Raw genomic sequence first — 20898 nt, forward strand, 5'->3', positions numbered from 1 at the left:
GTCAGAGTCTCTTTAATAGCTATTTGCATTTTCCAGGCTCTGTTATAAACTATTTGCTTCTTAAGGTAATTCCTAGCATCATTTAAGTTATGACTGGCATGACCGACTATGAATAATGCTACACCACCTCTAACCTACTCCATAAATATACATCATGTTGATAGGTAAAGGAATGAATGAACACATGGAGCGCCATTTAACAAATCACCTTCCACATTCCCAATAGGGATTATGTCACTCCGAGCCCCTGCATGTTAATGACACAGTGATGTTTTCACAGATGCCTTCCCATGGTTCTTATCTTTTGTGTTATTTGGTATGCCCTGCCCGGTGCTGGTTCGAATTCTCTTTGAATACATCCACCGGCTCCTTCCCAGAACTTTGGCTTCAGAAGTGTCTCTCTTCCTGAGAAACGGAGGCTGCAGTCACGCTCAGTAATCACAGCCAGGTGTAATTAACTGCTCTCGCCTAAACTTGGGCCCTAACAGGTGGCAGGAATCAACACTGCTGGCAAGAGACCTGCCCTGTCTTGTACAACTGAACATAACCTTTTCGAGGCCAATCTAAAGTCCCGGCAACCCAAGTTGATAGTGGAGACGTCTACATTTTTAAAACAGTAAAATGGAAGGCGTTCTTTTGGAAAAATTAAAATGACTGGCCGGAGATCCTCAGAGCACAAGCTCCATGAATATCAAGCGTTCAGTGATGTTGTGGGGGGGATGGAGGCAGGGAGGATTGGAAGTGGAGTCTCCCTTGAACCTCACTGGGTAGATCCAAGATTTTATTTTATTTTGTTTAAAGATTTTATTTATTTATTTGAGACAGAGAGAATGAGAGAGAGCACATGAGAGGGGGGAGGGTCAGAGGGAGAAGCAGACTCCCCGCCGAGCAGGGAGCCCGATGCGGGACTCGATCCCGGGACTCCAGGATCATGACCTGAGCCGAAGGCAGTCGCTTAACCAACTGAGCCACCCAGGCGCCCTGGATCCAAGATTTTAAAAGGGTTTTCCTGAGATCGCCCGTCCCAGAATCTCCAGGACCACCATCGCGGCCCCTTAAGAGCGCGTTTTCTGGGGGAGGTGTGTGCGCGCACGCGCTGGGGGAGGGAAGGCTCGGGAGAGGGGCCACCGCTCTCCGGAATAAACAGCAGGGGGAGAAGGGGAGCGCGGCGGAGGGCGGCCGGAGCGGGGAAGAGCGGGCGGGCGCCGGGGGCGAGGGCCGGAGGAGGGGGCCCGGGGCGCGCGGGGCGGCCGGTAACTAGGAGACCCGCGCGCCGGTGATGCCTGAAGCGCTGCCCCGAGGAGCTGACGGCGGCCGCTCCCCGTGTCCCTGCTCGGGACTCGGACCTCGCGCGCAAGGTAAGCAGGGGCGCGGGGTGCGCCCTGGTCCGAGCCCTGCCGGGCCAGCCGCACCAGCTGCCGGTGCGGCCTCCGTCGCTCGCGCCACCGCCCGCACCCCCGGGTCTCCTGCGCGCCGGGCGAGCCCCGGGTCGGGGCGGAGGGGCGGGGGACGGGCGGCGGGGACCCCGACCCTCCGCCAGCTGCGCTGTTACCCCGCGGCCCGCCGGACCCGCGTCTCCTTGCCCCCCTCCCCCCTCTCTTGTTCCCCTTCTCCCGCCTCCCGGCAGCCCCCGAAACCCCGCGATCGGGCTCGAGGGGAGAAGGTGGGAGGGCAGGCGGGAGGTCTTACCCCGTCTCCAGGTGTGTGGCGCACGCACCCGCGCACAGTTCTCCCCTAGACTCCGCAGTAATTTCCAGCTTGGAATATCACAGCTGCGCTCCTTCCGAAACATACCCCCCCTTCTGTTTCTACCCGAACTTTGAGGAGGGCGATGATAACCCTTGGTCAAAGTAGGTGTGCCGTCTTATCTTTCCTATCTGCACCGAACAATAGGTTGAGGCTCTTTGGGTTGTGGGTTTTTGTTTTTTGTTTTTTTCCCTGAAAATTAAATACTGTGATGAGTTTGCTAGGTTTTCTGGGTGAATGCGGTGTTACTAGAACTTTATCACAGCCTAAAGCAGTAGCTCCCACTCCAGCGCTCAGAACGGGGGCGGGGGGGCGCGGTGTGCACCCGCAGGCTTCTGTGTCTGCGATGTGCTCTCCCCCCCATCATCTCTTCGAAGTATCTTAAAGGTCCGCAGAGGAGGGAGAGGGGACACCCAACTGTTAAGGCTGATTTCTTTCCAGTTGATGAATTTGGTGGGGTGGTTGGTTCTGAGTTGGCAATTTTGGGAAGGGAGGATTAACGTTGATTTGAAACTCAGATAGAGGATGGAGAGAAATAGCATACTTCTAAGAGCCCTCGTTAAGGAGTTAGCTTTTAAACATCAATTTTTTTTTTTCAATGTAAGAATTCCTTCAAAAGTATGCTGGCGATTAGAAAGGACTGAGGCCTATTCCGCTGGAAATCAGAAAATCTTCCTTCACTGTGTTTGCATCAGTGACGGCTGGTGACTCTACATGTTGGTTACTTTAAAGCCGAAGATCCAAATGCACTGAATCTCTAGGAACCAGAAGGAGGAATTATCATATAAATTAATTTAGATTCTGTTCACATTCCTAATTATTTGAACCAAACTCTTCTACCCTGAACTGGTTAAGAGCGTCTGTAAATTTTTTTTTTTTTTAAGATTTTATTTATTTATTTGACAGAGAGAGACACAGCGAAGAGAGGGAACATAAGCAGGGGGAGAGGGAGAGGGGCTTGATCCCAGGACCCTGGGATCATGACCTGAGCTGAAGGCAGACACTTAACGGCTGAGCCACCCAGGCACCCCAAGAGCGTCTGTACATTAGGTTGTACTTGAATTTACACAGATACTAAATGTTTCTCCATCTTGCTCTTTGTCATAGATGTAGTTCTGCTGCTTTTCATATATATGCGTATCTGAACCGTTCTAAGTGCCTACAAAACTCTCAGAGTAACTACCAGGGTAAAGAAATATTTTTATTTTATCTGTCTTTGGAAAATTGAGGTAAAGGACTCATTAAAAAAAAAATACCATTCAGTAGGTATCATATTAAATCATACCACTTTTTATGAAATGAGATGCTCATTATGAAGTAGGAATGGTATTTGGTACCTGCTTTCAAGGATATTAAGGACAAGTAGGAGACTGTAAAGCATTCTGAACTTTTAAGAAAAGAGTCACTGTCTAGGTATTGAGCCAATATGATTGTTTTCCTGGCAAACTTTTTCTCCTTTCTAAAATTAACTTTCCCCTAGGAAAAAGAGTGCAGATGCGCACGATTCAGCCAACCAAGTCGAGAATTTTAAATTCTCGAATTTTTTGAATTTTAAAAGTGACCTTAATTCATCCCTATGGATCTAGTGTTTGCAGGCCGTGCCACAAAATATGCAGAAATATTCATTGTTTGCTGACCTTTTCAAAGCATCGGCTTAATGAGGGGTGTTATAGACAATATTATGTTATGGATTTCGTTGGCTTAGGCAAAACTATTATCATTATTTTCCTAAGGTTTTTGTAGAGATGTGTGTACCCTGGGTCTGGGACTTACATAATTATGTATATATATGTAACACATGTTTTTAATAGCAACAAAACCCCACAATATTTTTCTCTGTGGCAGAACACTGTAAGCATTAGGTTTTGATTACTTTTTCATGGAAATTTTAATATGATAGAACTAAAAACTTCAAGGAAATAATTCCATAAAGATCTATTTGGAACTGAAGGCCTTTTTAATAAAAGATATTAAATAAGCTGTGTGCTTAGCATACGTGGAGCCGTCTTTTGTGAGCGAGTAAGGGTGGTAGATCCAAGTCTGGCAGCTCAGACTGTGGATGATTAGACGCTGCCACTCTCTTTCAGACCTTTAATTTGGTCTGTAACTTGATGCTTCACTGATCCCCACACTCTCCCTGCCACGCCAGCTCGCAGAGGAATTGCTGGTGCTCTGGATTGAATTTTTTTCCCCCCTCCCATCAATTAGAACATGTTTGCATTGGTTGAAGAATGCAGTTACATTTTTAGCACAGTATTCTAAGAAATACCTTTAGCCGCAAAGAGGGTAGCCTCAGTGTAGCCTCGATCACAAACTGCCTTATTGAATGAGGCTATATTAATTTCCACCCTACTGATGAAGAAAAGAAGTGCCCTAAGAAGGATGAGTATATGGAGAGAAGAGTAGGGTGGTGGGGCACATACTGGGGACTGACTAAATCACTATATCAGGGCGCCTGGGTGGCTCAGTTGGTTAAGCGACTGCCTTCAGCTCAGGTCATGATCCCAGAGTCCTGGGATCGAGTGCCGCATCGGGCTCCCTGCTCTGCGGGGAGCCTGCTTCTCCCTCTCCCACTCCCCCTGCTTGTGTTCCCTCTCTCGCTGTGTCTCTCTCTGTCAAATAAATAAAATCTTTAAAAAAAATAAATAAATAAAAATAAATCACTATATCATTCAGGAATGGTTAGCCTTCAGAACGTTCCTCAGAGACTGCAGTCTGAAATAATGGAAGCCATCCTTGGAGTTTCTAGCCTTCACAACCCTACTTAATTAAGGCTTGAATTTTGGAAGTCCAACTTCTTGATGTCTGTGTCTTTCAAGATCTTTTGTCTTAAAGATCTATCTTCCCAAGATCCTAGTGTTGAGACCTTTTTCTTTTGTCACTTATAAAAGAGTTTGTCCTGATATGTAGGCACCAATCTTAAGAAACCATATAGACTCTATGGAAGTGTTCTTGTCAATGGTACGTCTCACTGCCAATTATTTATTGAGATGCTTTATATACATTAAAAAAACCTTCACAGCCTTCAGAAGTAGCCATTATTATCCCCTTTATATAATCTGTGATTCAGAGAAGTTAAGCATCTTGACCAATGACATGTATCACTCTCGATACCCCACACCACTTCCCTAATGAGTGTAAGCTATTGATTGAATCTGTAGATGGTAGGATGCTCATTTGGGGATATCTGACAAATACCCTAATTCGGAAAATATTTTATAAAGTCTTCATGTGTGTTTAATGTTTCAGTTTAGGTGTATTCAGTGTGGGGAGCTCAACATTCTTACGTTGGTCTAATGATTAAAGACAATTTAAATTATGTGTTCCAAAGTGGAATTAGTCGTCAACAATCAACGATCAGGATGTCTTTACAAATACATTTTCTTTGTAATTTCATGAAATTTTGGTGATTTACAAGACATCTATAGTGTGACCAATTTGCCACATCTTCATTGCTATCTGCAAGCAGTTCTTTGTTGTATAGCACCATTTCCTTCAAGGCCTTTTAGAAATTTTGCTTTCCTGTGTCAGCCTGCCAGAGCAGTTACATTTTAAATTATGTATTCCTTTATTAAATTTACTCTCTTTTTTTATATTATCCTCCTTCATATTATCGTTACAGCGGTATATTTGTTTGGCTTTGAAACTGTATGTAATTAGGCTCTATTTCTGTGAATATCATAGCAAGATAGTGAAGGGAAACTTACAAAATATTGTAAAGATAAGCATTAGTCTGATAGGGTTGAGAGTCATTGCCCTACAAAGAACATTTCTTACTGAATCTGACGTAAATATAACTTTTGAGCAGTAAAATTTTACCTTTAGTTTCATGAGTCTATATATTTTAATAGGCTTCTTTTGGCTTTTGTTATTTATTCTACTGGATTAACATTTAGCCTACCAGCCCCCTCCTCACCCTGCCTCCTCTTCACGTATAGAAGGGCCTCGTGAAGTTTGGCTTGAAGTTTTCAAAGAAGTTCTTGTCACTTAATGCTTCTTGCCCATCATACTTAATTAGTGCAGACTCTTCTTTCTTTTTGAAATCCTACTCTCTATTAGCATACTTTGGTACTTTATCACTATTTTCTGGGAAACCGTGTGAGCAGAAAGATGTAAGAGTGTTTGCAATATTGTATATAAATGTGTATATAAATATATTTAAGTTTGCAAGTAGGCTTATGAAAAAGGCCAAGGAGCAGATCAGACAATGGAACTAATTTTACATTTTGGCTTTGGAAAACAATGAGGAGTATAGAGATGACTATCAGAATCATCTCTGATCTCACTACCCAGAGATAACCACATCTAACATTTTGGCATAACTTTTCTGGCTTTTAACTATGCATGTGAGTATATATGCATATATGAATGTTGTTACAGAATTAAGATTTTTTTTCTATGCATTATTTTTTTAAAATTAACAATGTAAGATTTGCCCATGCCATTCAATGTTTTTTCTTTAGCTATCTGCACTACATTGTATTTGCTCATTCTTCTGATAGATCATATCTTTAAAAAATTCCAACTATTGCTGCCTTTAAGGTTTTTTCTTGTTTTTTAATATAGACATGAGCTCGTTTTCCCTAATCAATGCCAGGAAAAAATGATATTTAACAGCTTTCTTTCTGTAAGGTGAGAAATTGGACACATTTACTCTTTCTCTTTCTCTGTCTCCTCCATGTCCTGGTTTTTTGTTGATAAAATCTAGTGAGATAATCTAGGGTTATTAAAATCAAATGCTGAAATAATTTATTATTTTTTTTTTTGTTTAAAGAATTACTTTTAACATTTTCTTTAAGGTTTATACCCATATTGACCAAATTTGTTCAGTCTTAACTCTGTTTAAGTCATTCTACTGCTTATACCTGGTTAATAACATTACTGTTCCTCAATCATTAAATTCATACCATAACAAATTCAAGTATATATTCAAGCAAATTTTTTAGGCCATGTGTAGCTGAGGATGTTTTTAAGAAATTGCTTTCAGAAAGCCTTGCACAGATGAGATTACTTTCTGTTTTTCTTGCTTTATATAAAATGCTTGGGTCACAGTCCTTATCTCAAAGCTCTCTAGATATGGCTTGATTGAATTCTAGCAATGAGGGTGGCAGAAGAGAAGTCTGAGGTCTTTTTGATTGCTATTCTTTTGTAGGTAATCAGTTTTTCTGTCCGCTTAAAGCGTTTTCATTTCTCTAATACTAAAAAAAAAATTTTTTTTTTTAACCAGACTATATCATGATGATAGTCTGTTTTATTTTTTCCTGGTACTCTCTGAGTAGTATTGATTTGAAGACTTAATATCTATTTTTCATCTCAGTATTCAATTCTGATGATTTCTTTACTGATATCTTTCTTTTTGGAATTATGCATACATTTATGCATTCATCTCCCATATCTCATGTTCATTAATAAATGTAATCTTTTTGCCTTTTCTCTGAACATTGGCAGAATTTCTCAAGCCCATCATCTACTCTGTTGAGATTTTCAGTTATTTCCCATATGTTACCTTTATTTCCCGTATTGCAACTTTTGACTTGGCAATGATATTTTCGGTTGTCTGTCCAAATCTCAGATCCTTCCTGCTTTGTGATTACCTACCTTGGCTTCATAGCTATGACACCCTTTTGCTTCTTACTGAGTCCACCACATAGAAGATCCATCCAAGTTTCAACTGTACAGCAACTTTATTTACATACCATTTATGGTAATTCCTTAGAAGAGTCTCCTTTTGGAATACAGTCTTTTCATATACCTATTATTTTCTGTCTGCTTTCTCTATCTTGGAGAAGTAATCTCTATTGGTTGAGAATCAGGAGTTAAGATGGGGTCCTGTACCTATGGTGTGGAGCCCTGGCTGATTCCATGGTTGGCAAAAAAAAAGGAGAAGGTTGAAATGTGCTGTGATTTACTCTACCACTTCAGAGAGAAGGGAGGGAGCAAGAGACTGGTGGTATGAAGGATTTTTTTTTTTTTTATTATACAATGCCTGAACTGCATTAACATAGAAACCTTTGGAAACGCCTGGCTGGCTCAGTAAGCAGAGCAACAGCTCTTGATCTTGGGGTCATGAGTCCAAGCCTCATGTTGAGTGTAGAGATTACTTAAAAAAAAGATAGAAACCTTTGTCTCAGTTTTCAACCACTTTTATACATTACCTTATTTTATCCTTAAAACAATTATTTTTGAGTTCAAAGACCATGGCCTTTGGGTTCTGAAGATTGTGGGTTGAATACACTCCTTAACACTAGCAACAGGAGCTTTGCAAATTACTTTAATGTTCCTAACTTCATTTCTTCACCTGGAAGAAGTAATGTTTACCTCACAGAATGGTACAGGTTACAGGGGATAATTATATAGGAATTGTCAGAACATAGTTTGTAGGAGAAGACATGAATGAGATGGCCCCAGGAGAGCCTGGAGCAGGAAGAAACCTTCAACAGCCCTCAGGGCACAGAGGAAAAGCCAACAAAAGAGACAAGCAGGGGCCGCCTGGGTGGCACAGTCCATTAAGCATCCGACTCTTGGTTTCGGCTCAGGTCCTGATCTCAGGGTCCTGGGATCGAGCCCCGAGTCAGGCTCTACGCTTAGCTTGAGTCTGCTTGAGATTCTCTCTCTCTCCCTCTCTCTCTGCCCCTCCCGCTCGTGCTAGTTCTCTCTCTGTCTCTAAAACAAATAAATAAAATCTTAAAAAAAAAAGGGAATTTAGAAATTTCGGATGGAAACAACTCTCATTCGTGTCATGAGCATTGGGTTTGGCAGTTGGTTAGAGTGACCTCAGCCACAGACCCTTTGAGTAGAGAGATGCAGTAGAAGGACGACAGCAGTGGGATGATTAACAAGTGTAGGGAGGAAGATAGGAAGTGTAAACAGCCAATGAAAACATGTTTCTCCCTTAAGGGAAAGGGAAAAGATAGGAAAGAAGAGAGAGAATTCAGTAGCTAGATGGATAGTCAAGATTGCAGATTACGATTTGAAGGAATAGCAAAATTTCAGAAGAAAAAAATATGAAAGTTTGCCAAGTAAATTTTTTTTTCAAGTAAGGGCATTAAAAATACTACCGTCTGACACCAGTTTATTTCCAAAAAGAAAGAAAATATTGACATGAAAAAATTGAATTAATATAGCTTTATGGGAAAGTCAGTATCTCAGATGGTACAGTTTTTCTTTTCCCATCCAAGATTTACTTTTTCCCCCTGGGTTCAAGATTCCATCTCTTCTTCTCCTTTAGAAATCTGGCTTTACTCATGGTCTTCTCTCTCAACTGTTTTCAGTCTCTTCTTCTCTATTGACTCTTTTCCATGATCATATAAGCACGTCCCACTCCATCTTAAAACAAACGTAGGAAAGAAGTAATGAGGACCCACATGGAAGCAGTGGCGGGGGCATGGGAGGAGCAGCTAGATAGGAGGGAGGACTTATAAATAGCATTAATAGGACTTGGTGACTGATTGGAGGTGGCAGGTGGGAGAGAGGGAGGAACCTAGGATAACTCCCAGGGTGGCGATGCTACGTGGTGCTGTCATAAAGGAGGATCGGGACTGGGAGAACAAAAACTCATGGACTCAGTCCAGTGTACAGTGGGCTATTCAAGCTGGGAACTCTGTATCTTTTACTCTTGCTTCGTGCACTCCAGCTATTCCCCACCTCACCTCAGCCATTGTCTTCTCATGCTTTGTGGGCTGGTGCCTACACCTCGCTTTCTGCGATTATTTAACTCTTGGGAGTTCAAGCCCTGCACGCAGGAGTTTGTGAGCTAACAGACTACGTATATTTTCTACTGGAAAAAAGTAAAAATGAACCAAATGATAGAAATATGAGTCCCCATGTCACGAAACGTCAAGATGAAACCTTTTGAGTTTTCAGTTTTAGCTGTGACCCAAGACGGTAAAGGCCATATTCCAAAGTCAGGTGTAAGACCACAGTGCAGAGTTGGAAGAGGAAGCACAGGGAAATCAGCTTAGCATTGTTTGTGGTTAGCTCATTGGCCACTTCCAGCTGATAAAACAGGCTGGAGAGGCTAAGAAAATAATGATTAGAAGATCATTTTTAGAGAGGTGGTAGTGGGTTTGAGCCCCCACTTCTGGCCACCTTGAGAGAAGGGTGTGAGGTCATATCTGTTCCACTCAAGTCTAGAGAACAGGGTTTTGCGCAGACCATTTGGAATGTATAATGATTGAGGGCATAGTAGATGAGAGATTGGTGCCTGAGAAATCTAAAGGACAGGAGACTGGCTAGCTCGTTTACTGGTAGATCAACAGAGCATTGTGCCATAATTTGGGAGAGCATGGACTGCAGGGTTGTTCCCTAAGGACCAAAGGTAGCCTACACTGGAGAGTTAGCTACCCTGGGGTCATCTCAGGTCATGTGCAAGAGGGCCACCTGGACCCCAGCAGGTAAACTTCAGAAAGAGCTATAAGTAACCACGTGCACCAGGGGATCTGCAGGTGATGGGGGTAGAGTTGAGGTTCTCTACCTCTCGACCCCCATTCCCCCATCACCATCCCCAACCCTTGCTCAAGAGGAAAAAGTAAGCTTTAAATACCACCAAGCTCACAGATCACCAGCGTTAGATTGTTAGTCAAGGGAGAATTTTCCTGCTGCCTCTTCGCCCTGCCCGCCCCCCATCTCATCCCTCCTTTGGTATCAGGAAGTGGCATAACCTATGTTAGCAATCTGGCCAAAGAGAGAGGAGTCTTTCCCTGTCCATCTTTCCCAGTACAAGGGGCAGTTGTTCAGTAAAGGTGTTCAGTAGGTCATAGCTGAAGGAAGAAGGGTAACTTTCCGTGAAGTTGGAAGTTTGAGTGCTGTATTAATGGGACACATTAATTACAGGATGGCGATCGATTTGGGGGATTTAGAGTGACTCCAGTGTCCTCTTTATTTAAGAGGAGCTGAAAAAGTCATGACAACTATCCTGAATTTCACCCAAGGACAAGGGAAGAACAAGTCACACATAGTAAAAGGGGCGATGGAGAAAACAGATAAAGTCATTTTCTGATGCTATCCCATGAGTCCTGTTTGTTCGCTGCCCTGGTCGTACAGATGAAACCATCTGCAGTTTTTCAATGGTCCAAAATTGACAAGAGAATGGAAGGGGAGTGCAGGTTTTTTCAGGAATTAAACAGAAATGTCATGGTAACTTTTTCACTTCTTAAAAGGACGCTAGGAGAATTTAATCAGTCAATTAAAATATGCGTCAGGTAATTTAAGAATAAGGTTCGCAGTCTGTTCCACAGCTGGGGAAATGATCTGAGATACTGCCTTTGTGAAATAAGCCCATAAGACATTTTCTCCCTTCTGTTTCCAAAGAATCACAGAAGCCATAAACGGCTAAGATTGATTTTTCACCATTTGTATTCTGCCATTGATCAATTAAAAAAAAAAAAAAAGCATGTGTTCCTGTAAAACAATAAAGATGATGCCCATAAGCCAATACACTCTAGAATAAACAAAAATGCTAATGGCTTTCTCTTTTCAGCTTTTGGGAATTTTAAAAGGGCTTTAAACTATTAGCTTCCATATTATCTTTCCAGAATTTGCGAAGTTATTCAGTCTAAGTCTTTAATGGTAAAGGAGTGACAAGGGAACAATCTAAATAGTGTTTCTATTAATGTGTTCCTAAAAGTGGAAAAGACAACTTGAGAAATACATATGAGTCACCCATAAAGTATTTACACTGACCGAGAACAAGGGCAGTTTATTCCATAGAAGTGGAATTTTGGATCCAGAAGTAGGATATTAGATTGACCCGAATAGATGGAAGAAAAGTGGTTACTTGGCATAGGGATATGAGTCATTCTGCTGTGGGTCTAGAGGAAACCCAGTTGTGCCCTTAAGGATCCTGAGGGTGATGCCACTTGGTTCGAGTGCTCTGCTAAATGCTCCAAGCAGTTCCTTTCGCCCAAGGGGAGGAGCGAAGAGCTCGAGGCCGTATATGACCTGGGGCATATTACATCTCCCAGTGTTGCTGTTTCGCTGAGACAAGCAAAATCCTAAGATGTCTCCCAAGATCTTTGCACCCCCCCACCCCCCGTAAACCCCTTCCCCTTGAGCATGGCTGGAGCCTGGGAGGATAAAATGTTACTCCCATGATTTTGTTCCATTACCCTCATTATCAAGACTGGAGAGAGACCAGAAGTGTTGAGTCGCTATATTGTACACCTGAAACTAATATAATACTGTTAACGAAACTAATATAATACTGTTAACAAAAAGGGGGGGATGCCTGGGTGGCTCAGGTCATGATCCCAGGGTCCTGGGATCGAGTCCCGCATCAGGCTCCTTGCTCAGCGGGGAGCCTGCTTCTCCCTCTGCCTCTTCCCCTGCTTGTGCTCTCTCTCTCTCTGTCAAATAAATGAATAAAATCTTAAAAAAAAAAAAAAAAAAGACTGGAGAGAGATTCACCTGCTCGCTTTGAAGAATCATGTTGCCACGTTGTGAGAGGCCACATGACCAGGACTCTGGAGAAGCCACTGAGTTTGTGGTGAGCTGTTTCATGACTATGGCAAACTAACATATCCCCCCATTTTCTCGAGTCTGTGCTCTTGGCATGATGACAAGCATATGCTGGATATTTTTATTCTAGCCTCATGTCTCTCAACGTCCTATATTGTGCATTAAACTTCTCTGTTTGTGTCCTGGGCTTTCTTCAGCTTTATCTTGAATTTCACTGATTCTCTCTTCAGCTGGCTGCATGGATCGGCTTTTGCTTTAATAATACAGGGGCACAGGGCACCTGGGTGGCTCAGTTGGTTAAGTGACTGCCTTCAGCTCAGGTCATGATCCCAGGGTCCTGGGATCGAGCCCCGCATCGGGCTCCCTGCTCTGTGGGGAGCCTGCTTCTCCCTCTCCCACTCCCCCTGCTTGTGTTCCCTCTCTCGCTGTGTCTCTCTCTGTCAAATAAATAAATAAAAATCTTAAAAAAAAAAAAAAAATACAGGGGCACAAACAACCTGCAAACCTCAGTGGTTTGCAACAGGTGTCTCTTTCTTGCTCACTCTGCACATCAGGGCCTGCAGGTCAGATGCACCATCTTTGCTCCAGGCGGTGGGTCAAGTTCAGCCAACCCTATGGTGAGACCCAGGCTGGCGTAGGAGAGCAGCCCTGTCTGAGGTGTGAGGTTCTTGTGGTGTGCAAGAGGGCTGGTGGGCTTGCCCTGCTTCCGAAAGCTTCTGCTCACAGCTGGTGTGGAGTCCCTTCACGCCACTGACCAAATCAAGTCAGTGGCCAAGCCCATGATGGAGATGGAGAACTGGACCCCTTCCCCAAGGGAAGAGGAGAAGAAAAATTTTAAACAATACAACATATAAAAATGGCCTACTTTTGTTTTTCCATTAACCATATTTTAAGTTCTGGATGTCTACGTGGCTCTTTTTGAATCTTGGTCTTTTACTTCCTGATAATCTTATTCTTGACTTACCTGTTCTGTTCCGGCCTTTATCTTGTCAAACATTTTAAAAACATTACAGTTCTTAGAGTGCCTTGTTACCTGTAACTTTGGTGGAGTAAATTCTCCTTTTTGATTCATCTGCTAATTTCTCTCTCTCACAGTGGTTTGCTTGTTCATGTGCCTTATCATCTTTGTGAGTTCACCATGTGAGTTCCATGCACCCTGGGTTGTTATGTTTCTTTTGTTGAGGTCTGCATGCTTCCTCAGCTTGGGATCTGGTTTCCAATCCTGTGTCGTTAGAGTTCATTTGAATTCCTTCCTGTGCCTTGAGCAGGCTAAAGTCTCTGATTTCTCGCTGCTGACTCCTTTCCGCATGTATAGCCCAGAGCCAGTGGCCTGCTTTGGTACTGCTTTTCTCCTGAGAGGAGAGTTTTTCTAGTCTTCCACCCTCCTGACTTAATGCCAGGGCTTCATCCCGACGCTCCAAGGTATCTGTTCTCGTATTCCTCCTTTGTCTTCAATTCTTAATCACCCTTGTGGGGTTTGAGTTTCTTTTTTGTTTCTGGGAGATTTCCCTATCTTGCTTTCTGCCCAGCTATGCATTTAAAAATAATTTGTTATAGTTTATCTAAAGCTTATATGGGGTAGCAGAGAAGGCTGTGGGATGGGGTGGCCAGGGTGGAGATGGACTGGGCTTCCCAAGTCACCTTGGCATGCCTTATTGACTGGTCCTTACACTCATTTTGTGATTCCCCTCTCCCCCAAATTCCATTTTACTTTTGATTGGAGTTACATTGAATCTGTAGATTAATTTGGAGAGAATTTATGTGTTTACAGTGTTGAGTCCTTTCATGTGTGAATCTGGCTTATATCTCACCGTTCATTTGAGCCTTCTCTTTAATGTCCTACTGCAGTTGTGCAAATAAAAAATCAGTATTATATTTGTATTATTAAATCTAGTTCCAGATTTTATACTTTATTCCTAGGTATTATTCCTGGCTTGCTGAAAACCACAAATAAATTATCTAATCATTATAGTTTTAATTCGGCTTGAACTGTTTAATTGCTATTCTTTAACTCAGTTACTTAGTGAATATAAAGTAACAAACCTATGAAATAATTCAGTTGAACACTTTCCTTTATGAGTTTGGTCTCAATATAGTAGAGGCCAGAGATTGTAAATATGCATTTATCAAAATTACTCAAAATACCTATAAGCAAAGCTTTTTGAAATATAAGTAAAAAATAGAAACGACTAGCAGCCATCCAAATTAATATGTATGGCTTTGTTACTTCATGCATGCCAGGATGGGGATATGTAAAACCATGGCTGAGAGAAGGGAATTCTGGAGCCTAGGTCTGTTGCTAGACTGGAGAGCTTGGCTTTAGGCAACAGACAGTAAGGGAGCGGCGGCGGTTGGGGGTGGGGGGGTGGTCTATAATGCTAGGATGTGGTAAAAGGCAGCTCAGACACAACAGAAATGTTACGTTCCTGAAGAGGCCTCCTAGAGCCATCAGTACAAATTCAGGATGGTACCCTCTGTGGACAACAGAGTAACTGTCTACCCAGGTTTCAATGACCCTCAGTTTTAAAGGATTTTACAAAATTGTTGTGAAGATTTATTATTTCTTTTAATTAAAAGAGAGATGTATGGCACCACCTGTCAGGGGACAGAAGAATCTAAGGAGACTCTCCCAAATCAACCAAGACTAAGTGGGCAAATCTTAAAATATATTAGGGATCTCTGGGCTGCAATATTCTCTCTCTTATTTCTAGCAATTCTGGTATGCTTAGATAGCCCCTCATATTAAAATTTGTTCATTTTAGAAAATTGCACCTTTGCTATTTATTTTTATTATTGTTTTCAAATTACTGGAAAACATTGAAAATATAAAGTTTTAAAATATGTGTGTTTAGTTGTGATTCCACAAAACTTCTGAGAGCAGCCTCGGGGAGCTATGGGAAATAAAAAAGCCTCAGTACGTATTATTAAAACGAAATACACGCACAATAAAAACCAAACAGGATATCCATTCTTGAGGCTAGAACTTGTATATGATATTCAGGTTACAAATTAACTTATCATTGGGGCACCTGGGTGGCTCAGTTGTTAAGCGTCTGCCTTCGGCTCAGGTCGTGATCCTAGGGTCCTGCGATCGAGCCCTGAATCGGGCTCCCTGCTCAGTGGGGAGTCTGCTTCTCCCTCTCCCTCTGCCCCTGCTTGTGTTCCCTCTCTTGCTGTGTCTCTCTCTGTCAAATAAATAAAATCTTTAAAAAAAAAAAACAAAAAAAAACAAATTAACTTATCATTGGGTAAATATACTGTCTTCACATTATGTTGGTTGGTTTTGTTTTTACCATCTCCCTTATAACATGGGGATGGAAGATGAAGATGAGGGAAAGCAAGTCACATTTGTCAAATCTGAGAAGCCTGGCCAAAAGCTATTAAAAGCTGCTATGTACTAGCCCCCCTTTATATTTGCATAATGTTAAATGTACATTAAATCACTTCGATACACATGACCTCACTGGGCTCTCGCAGGAATTCCCTGAAGCAGATATTGACAATACTAACCTTCCTACTTTACACACCGAAAGTTCCTAAGGTGAAATGACTTGCCCAAGGCCTTCTATTTAGAAAACTGGAGGGTTTGACCTGGAAGAGATGACCAAGGTGAGGTGTGGGGTTTGGGAAAAAGTAATAAATAAGCTGATGCTTGTGCATTATTGAGTGTAGTGGTTCATCTCTCTGTAATACACCTTTCCATTATTGGTGGGAATAATTAAGACTTTACAGTTTTTCTCTCTTTAAGTCAAAATGTTTTATTAGCTTTATAGTGGAGAAAAGGCTTTGGAGACACAGGAAAAGGCTTATTTTTAGAGAAATGAGACAGAAGTAGGAGGAGGCATGTTATGTTTTAGAAGTTACATGTAGCTAACACCTGTTGTATGTACAAGGCACTGTGCACAAGTGAGGGAGGGAGTCTTGATCCCATTTCACACACCACAAAACTGAGGCTCAAAAAGATTTAAGTTTATTTTTAAAAATTTTATTATTATTATTATTTTTATTTTTATTTTTTTAAAGATTTTTTATTTATTTATTTGAGAGAGAGAATGAGAGAGAGAGAGCACATGAGAGGAGGGAGGGTCAAAGGGAGAAGCAGACTCCCTGCTGAGCAGGGAGCCTGATGTGGGACTCGATCCAGGGACTCCAGGATCATGACCTGAGCCGAAGGCAGTCGCTTAACCAACTGAGCCACCCAGGCGCCCCTTTATTATTATTTTTAAAATTTTGTTTATTTGAGAGACAGAGAAAGAATGGAGGGGAGGGGAGAAGCAGGGTCCCCGCTGAGTAGGGAGCCCGATGTGGGACTTGATCCCAGGACCCCGAGATCATGACCTGAGCCTCAAGCAGATGCTTAACTGACTGAGCCACCCAGGTGCCCCCAAATTTTATTATTTTTTTAAAGGTTAATTTAAGTAATCTGTACACCTGACATGGGGCTTGAACTCATGACCCGAGATGACCCAACCTGACTGAGCCAGCCAGGCGCCCCGAGGTTTAAGTTTAGTAACCAGTGCAGGTTTAGGTATCCAGGTACTAATGAAGAAGCAAGAATCTGAACTTGGGCCAAAGTGTCTTCGCGTTGTCTACGCAGTCTCTCAGGGAGGTGCAGATCTAGTATAAAAGCCTTGGCGACAACTGCTCCCCAAGATGGAGACCAGGTGTGGGTTCTCTCTCATGGCGACGCCACCAGGTAATCAATAAATCATGATTGCTGGCAGAGCCTTATTGATTCGACTCTGTAGAGCTCTTTTCTCATTGGCTCCGCTTATTAATGTAGAGTTTAGAGCTGGAGGGCCTTCAGAGATTAGAATTTGCAGACTAACGGTATATATCAGAATCCTTTTGGGAAACATTTTCAAGATACACATGCTGCCTTCTGAGTTGGCGGGTCTGAGGTGTGGATGGTGTGGATAGGTCTGTGTGTTTGGAAGGTTTCCCCAGGGGTCATCTGATGTACTTTTCTGGTTAAGAATCCTCTCTTTAGGGCGCCTGGGTGGCTCAGTTGGTTAAGCGACTGCCTTCGGCTCAGGTCATGATCCCGGAGTCCCAGGATCGAGTCCCGCATTGGGCTCCCTGCTCAGCGGGGGATCTGCTTCTCCCTCTGATCCTCTTCCCTCTCGTGCTGTCTCTCATTCTCTCTCTCAAATAAATAAATAAAATCTTTTAAAAAAAAAAAGAATCCTCTCTTTAGCCTAACCCCTGAATTGGGGGTGATGAAAGAGTTTCCTTGGAAGGCAGAGAAATGCTTCTCATTTAAGATTGTCTTGGTGAACGTAGGTAGTTAGACAATTTAAGCCTCAGTGATTCTATTTCTCTAGTTCTTTCTGAGCTCCTCTTTCATTACCACCAACTTGCAATTTAGCTTCTGATTTAATGACTTGGGGCTTTAGGGAGACTTTTATTTTCAAAACAAACCTCTGCTTTTCTGTAATGCAGATGAATGAACAATGCGGTGCACTGTGCTTTGGGTTCAGAAATCGTGAGAAGCTCTTTAATGATAATAATTCAAGTTAGTTGCAAACAGCTGCAGCAGGGGGAGACACGCAGAGCTGCAGGGTCCACACTGAGATTTGCACAGTGTCTGTGGGACCAAAACTTGGCTCCAGGCAGGAAAATAATTTCTTTAAACCCACTAAGTTTATTTTACATTCATATATATATATATGCAAAGTGTGATTACCAGCATGTGCAATTTATGACTTGGCATCATCTTCCACCCTGGTCATGTTTAATGACTTTGAAACATGATTTCACAAATCTTGAGGTTTATGCGAATATAAAAGTTTACTTTTTCAGGGAGATAAAGCAGGTTCCTGGAGACAATGGGAAAGCAAGAATGTCTTTTCCTTACATTGGATAGTTGGAAGAAACCCCACGGAGGAATCTGTCATTTGTAGAGGACAAAAGGGCATAGCTAGTTTTAACTTTAGTTGAGACCATCCACCTGAGTTGATCAGTAGCTAACTGGGGCTCTATTTTCTTTTCTTTTTTTTTTTTTAAAGATTTTATTTATTTTTTAGAGAGCGAGAGAGAAACAGCATGAGAGGGGCAAGGGTCAGAGGGAGAAGCAGGCTCCCTGCTGAGCCGGGAGCTCAATGTGGGACTCAATCCCAGGACCCTGGGATCATGACCTGAGCCGAAGGCAGACGCTTCACCATCTGAGCCACCCAGGCGCCCTGGGGCTCTATTTTCATTCACTAGACCCCAAATCCATCTTTCTTTCTTTCTTTCTTTCTTTTTTTTTTTTTAAGGATTTTATTTATTTTAGGTGGGGGAGAGAGCATAGGGGAGCAGAGGGACAGAGGGAGAGGGAGAAACAGACTCCCAGCTGAGCAGGGAGCCTGCCATGGGGCTTGATCCAGGGACCCTGGGATCATGACCTGAGCCGAAGGCAGACGCTTAACCAGCTAAGCCACCCAGGCGCCCCTAAATCCAGCTTTCTTTACAGCACAGATCAAGATATTTAATAACATAGAATTCAAATGAAGTATTTTTGGGCTCAATTGATTTGCTTTATAATCTGCCTTTTATTAAAACAGATTCACTGCTTAAAGGGAGTCATATTTCTGATTTCACATTTTCCTTTCTCAAAGAGGAGTTTCTACTGCTCTTTCCCTATTATGTAAAACAAAAATTTTTTTCTGTTAATATTCTTAATGATTGGGGGTAAATATGAGTGTCCTTATCTCCTCAGCTGGTTGAACAGAATGACTTTGGTTCAGATAAAATGTCACGGGCTGATCCCCGTAAGGAAAAAGTATGATGCTACATAATTGCCTTGTAGAATTTAGGATTCTCTCAACCCTGTAAGAAAAGACACAGATATAAGCAGAGGGGAAAAAAATAACAGAAAGAGAATGCATTGAAGCATAGTAAAGTATAGTCAGGTCCAGAATGAACAGAAACCTTTTGCTTTGGTTAGGGAAACTATTCCTAGATGTTGGTGTAGGATTCTTTGGAACAAACCCAATGCAAGCTATATGCCATATAGTTCCTTGAACAAAGTGAGATTTTCTACTTTTGTGACTATTTGGAAAATACAACAAAGCCAAAAAAAAGAACGAAAAAGAAAAGCAACCAAATAATTACCATTTTTGTCTGGTTTTTGGCAACTGAGGCTTCTGTATTTGAATGTTGCATCTTCAAGAGAATGTATCTTGAGTTTAGCATTGTTAATGCAACCAGTGAGAAGTCTTCCTGAACAGATTCATTAACTCAGTCAGTTGGGATTGTAGGTCACATAAGGCTAGATGAGACCTTAGAAATCAGCTTTTCTCATCTGGTTATTTTACAAGAGAGAAAACTGATGTGGCTTGCCAGGGTCATTGGTTATCTGGTGGTTGAACAAAGGCTATTTCTGGAGGTTCTCGACACGTAGTGACATTCTTTTTAGCTTCTTTCTGCTTATGATAAAAAAAAAAATAGGTACTTCATAAATACGTGTATTCAGTCAGAGACGGTCAGTCTCCAGTTTTTCACATTTCAGAAATACAGGGTATGGTAGTAACGCTCTTCTCCAAATACTTCTGGTGTTCTGCCTTTAATATCGCATTTCCTGAGCCACATCATGTGATGAGTTTGACCAATGATTTGCAAGAATTATGCGTCGCTTCTGAGTATTTAGTCCCTGGTCTAAGGGCCTCTGGGGATGTGTCTATTTTTTTCTTTTTTAAGATTTTATTCATTTGAGAGTGTGTGTGCACGCAAGTGGGGGGGGAGCAGAGGGAGAGGGAGAAGCAGACTCCCCGCTGAGCAGGGAGCCCGACTGACTGACGTGGGGCTCGATCTCAGGACTCGGAGATCATGACCTGAGCGGAAGGCAGATGCTCAACCGACTGAGTCACCCAGGCGCCCCTGGAGATGCGTCTAGGGTAGATGCTCCATTGGTCTGTGTCCCTGAATGATAACGATGTGCAGCGCCCCCTGCTGAATTGGAATGGACATTTAGCCTGAGTGGGAAAACCTTTTAAAAAATTTTGAGTACACCTACCATCTGTCACCACCATACAACAGGATCACAAGACCATTGACTGTGTTCCCTATGCCCTTACCTTTTATTTCCGTGACTTATTCAAAAACCTTAAAAAAAAAAACAAAAACCAAAAACCTTTTCTTGTTTTAAGCCACTGAGATTTGGGACTTGTTGGTAACCTCAGGGTACAAACCTGCTAAAGGGTGTTTTCTTTAAAGGGAGAAAATGTTTCTAATTTAAGCTTATAGCATCAAAGGAAAATGAAAAGTTTAGGCAACACATTTAACAATTTAGGGCAGAAAACATAATATGAATTTTTTTGCTTATTGAGGGTACCTCTTTTTTTTTTTTTTTTTTTTTTGATGGATAGTTGTTTCTGTACCATTATCTTGATTCTGCACTTTGGTTTTTTTAATCACTAATGGTAGCAATCCTTGCATGGGAGGTCTGCTGCAGCCAATTTCAACATTTTTTCAATTATTGTCATTTTAAATCACAACGAAGATTCAGTAAATGCAGCTAAGAATCAGGGACTCTGGGTCCTAGTTTTCATATTGCCACTGCATGACCTTCATCCTGTCTGGGTATCAGGACACTTATCTAAAAATAGGTGTTGAAATAAATCATCCCGAATATCTTTCTAGCTCTGTTGGTCTATAATTCCAGGAAATCAGAGTAACACGCTGCTAACTATTTTGGGTTAGGGCTCTTCAACAAAA

The 20898-nt window shown here is 42.1% G+C and overlaps 1 protein-coding gene across 1 annotated transcript in view; it reads left to right on the forward strand.

Annotated features, from left to right (window-relative positions):
- The first annotated feature begins 1240 nt into the window (after window positions 1–1240).
- Window positions 1241–20898, forward strand: part of RNF144B (ring finger protein 144B) — a 176764-nt gene continuing 157106 nt past the window's right edge. Inside the window, exon 1 of the mRNA XM_034985751.1 lies at window positions 1241–1358. The gene's annotated coding sequence lies outside the window, so the exon portion shown is untranslated. The remainder of the gene's footprint in view (window positions 1359–20898) is intronic.

The sequence above is a fragment of the Mirounga leonina genome, unplaced genomic scaffold (assembly GCF_011800145.1).
Source record: "Mirounga leonina isolate KUSES-001 unplaced genomic scaffold, KU_Mleo_1.0 Mir_366, whole genome shotgun sequence".
Lineage (NCBI taxonomy): Eukaryota > Metazoa > Chordata > Mammalia > Carnivora > Phocidae > Mirounga > Mirounga leonina.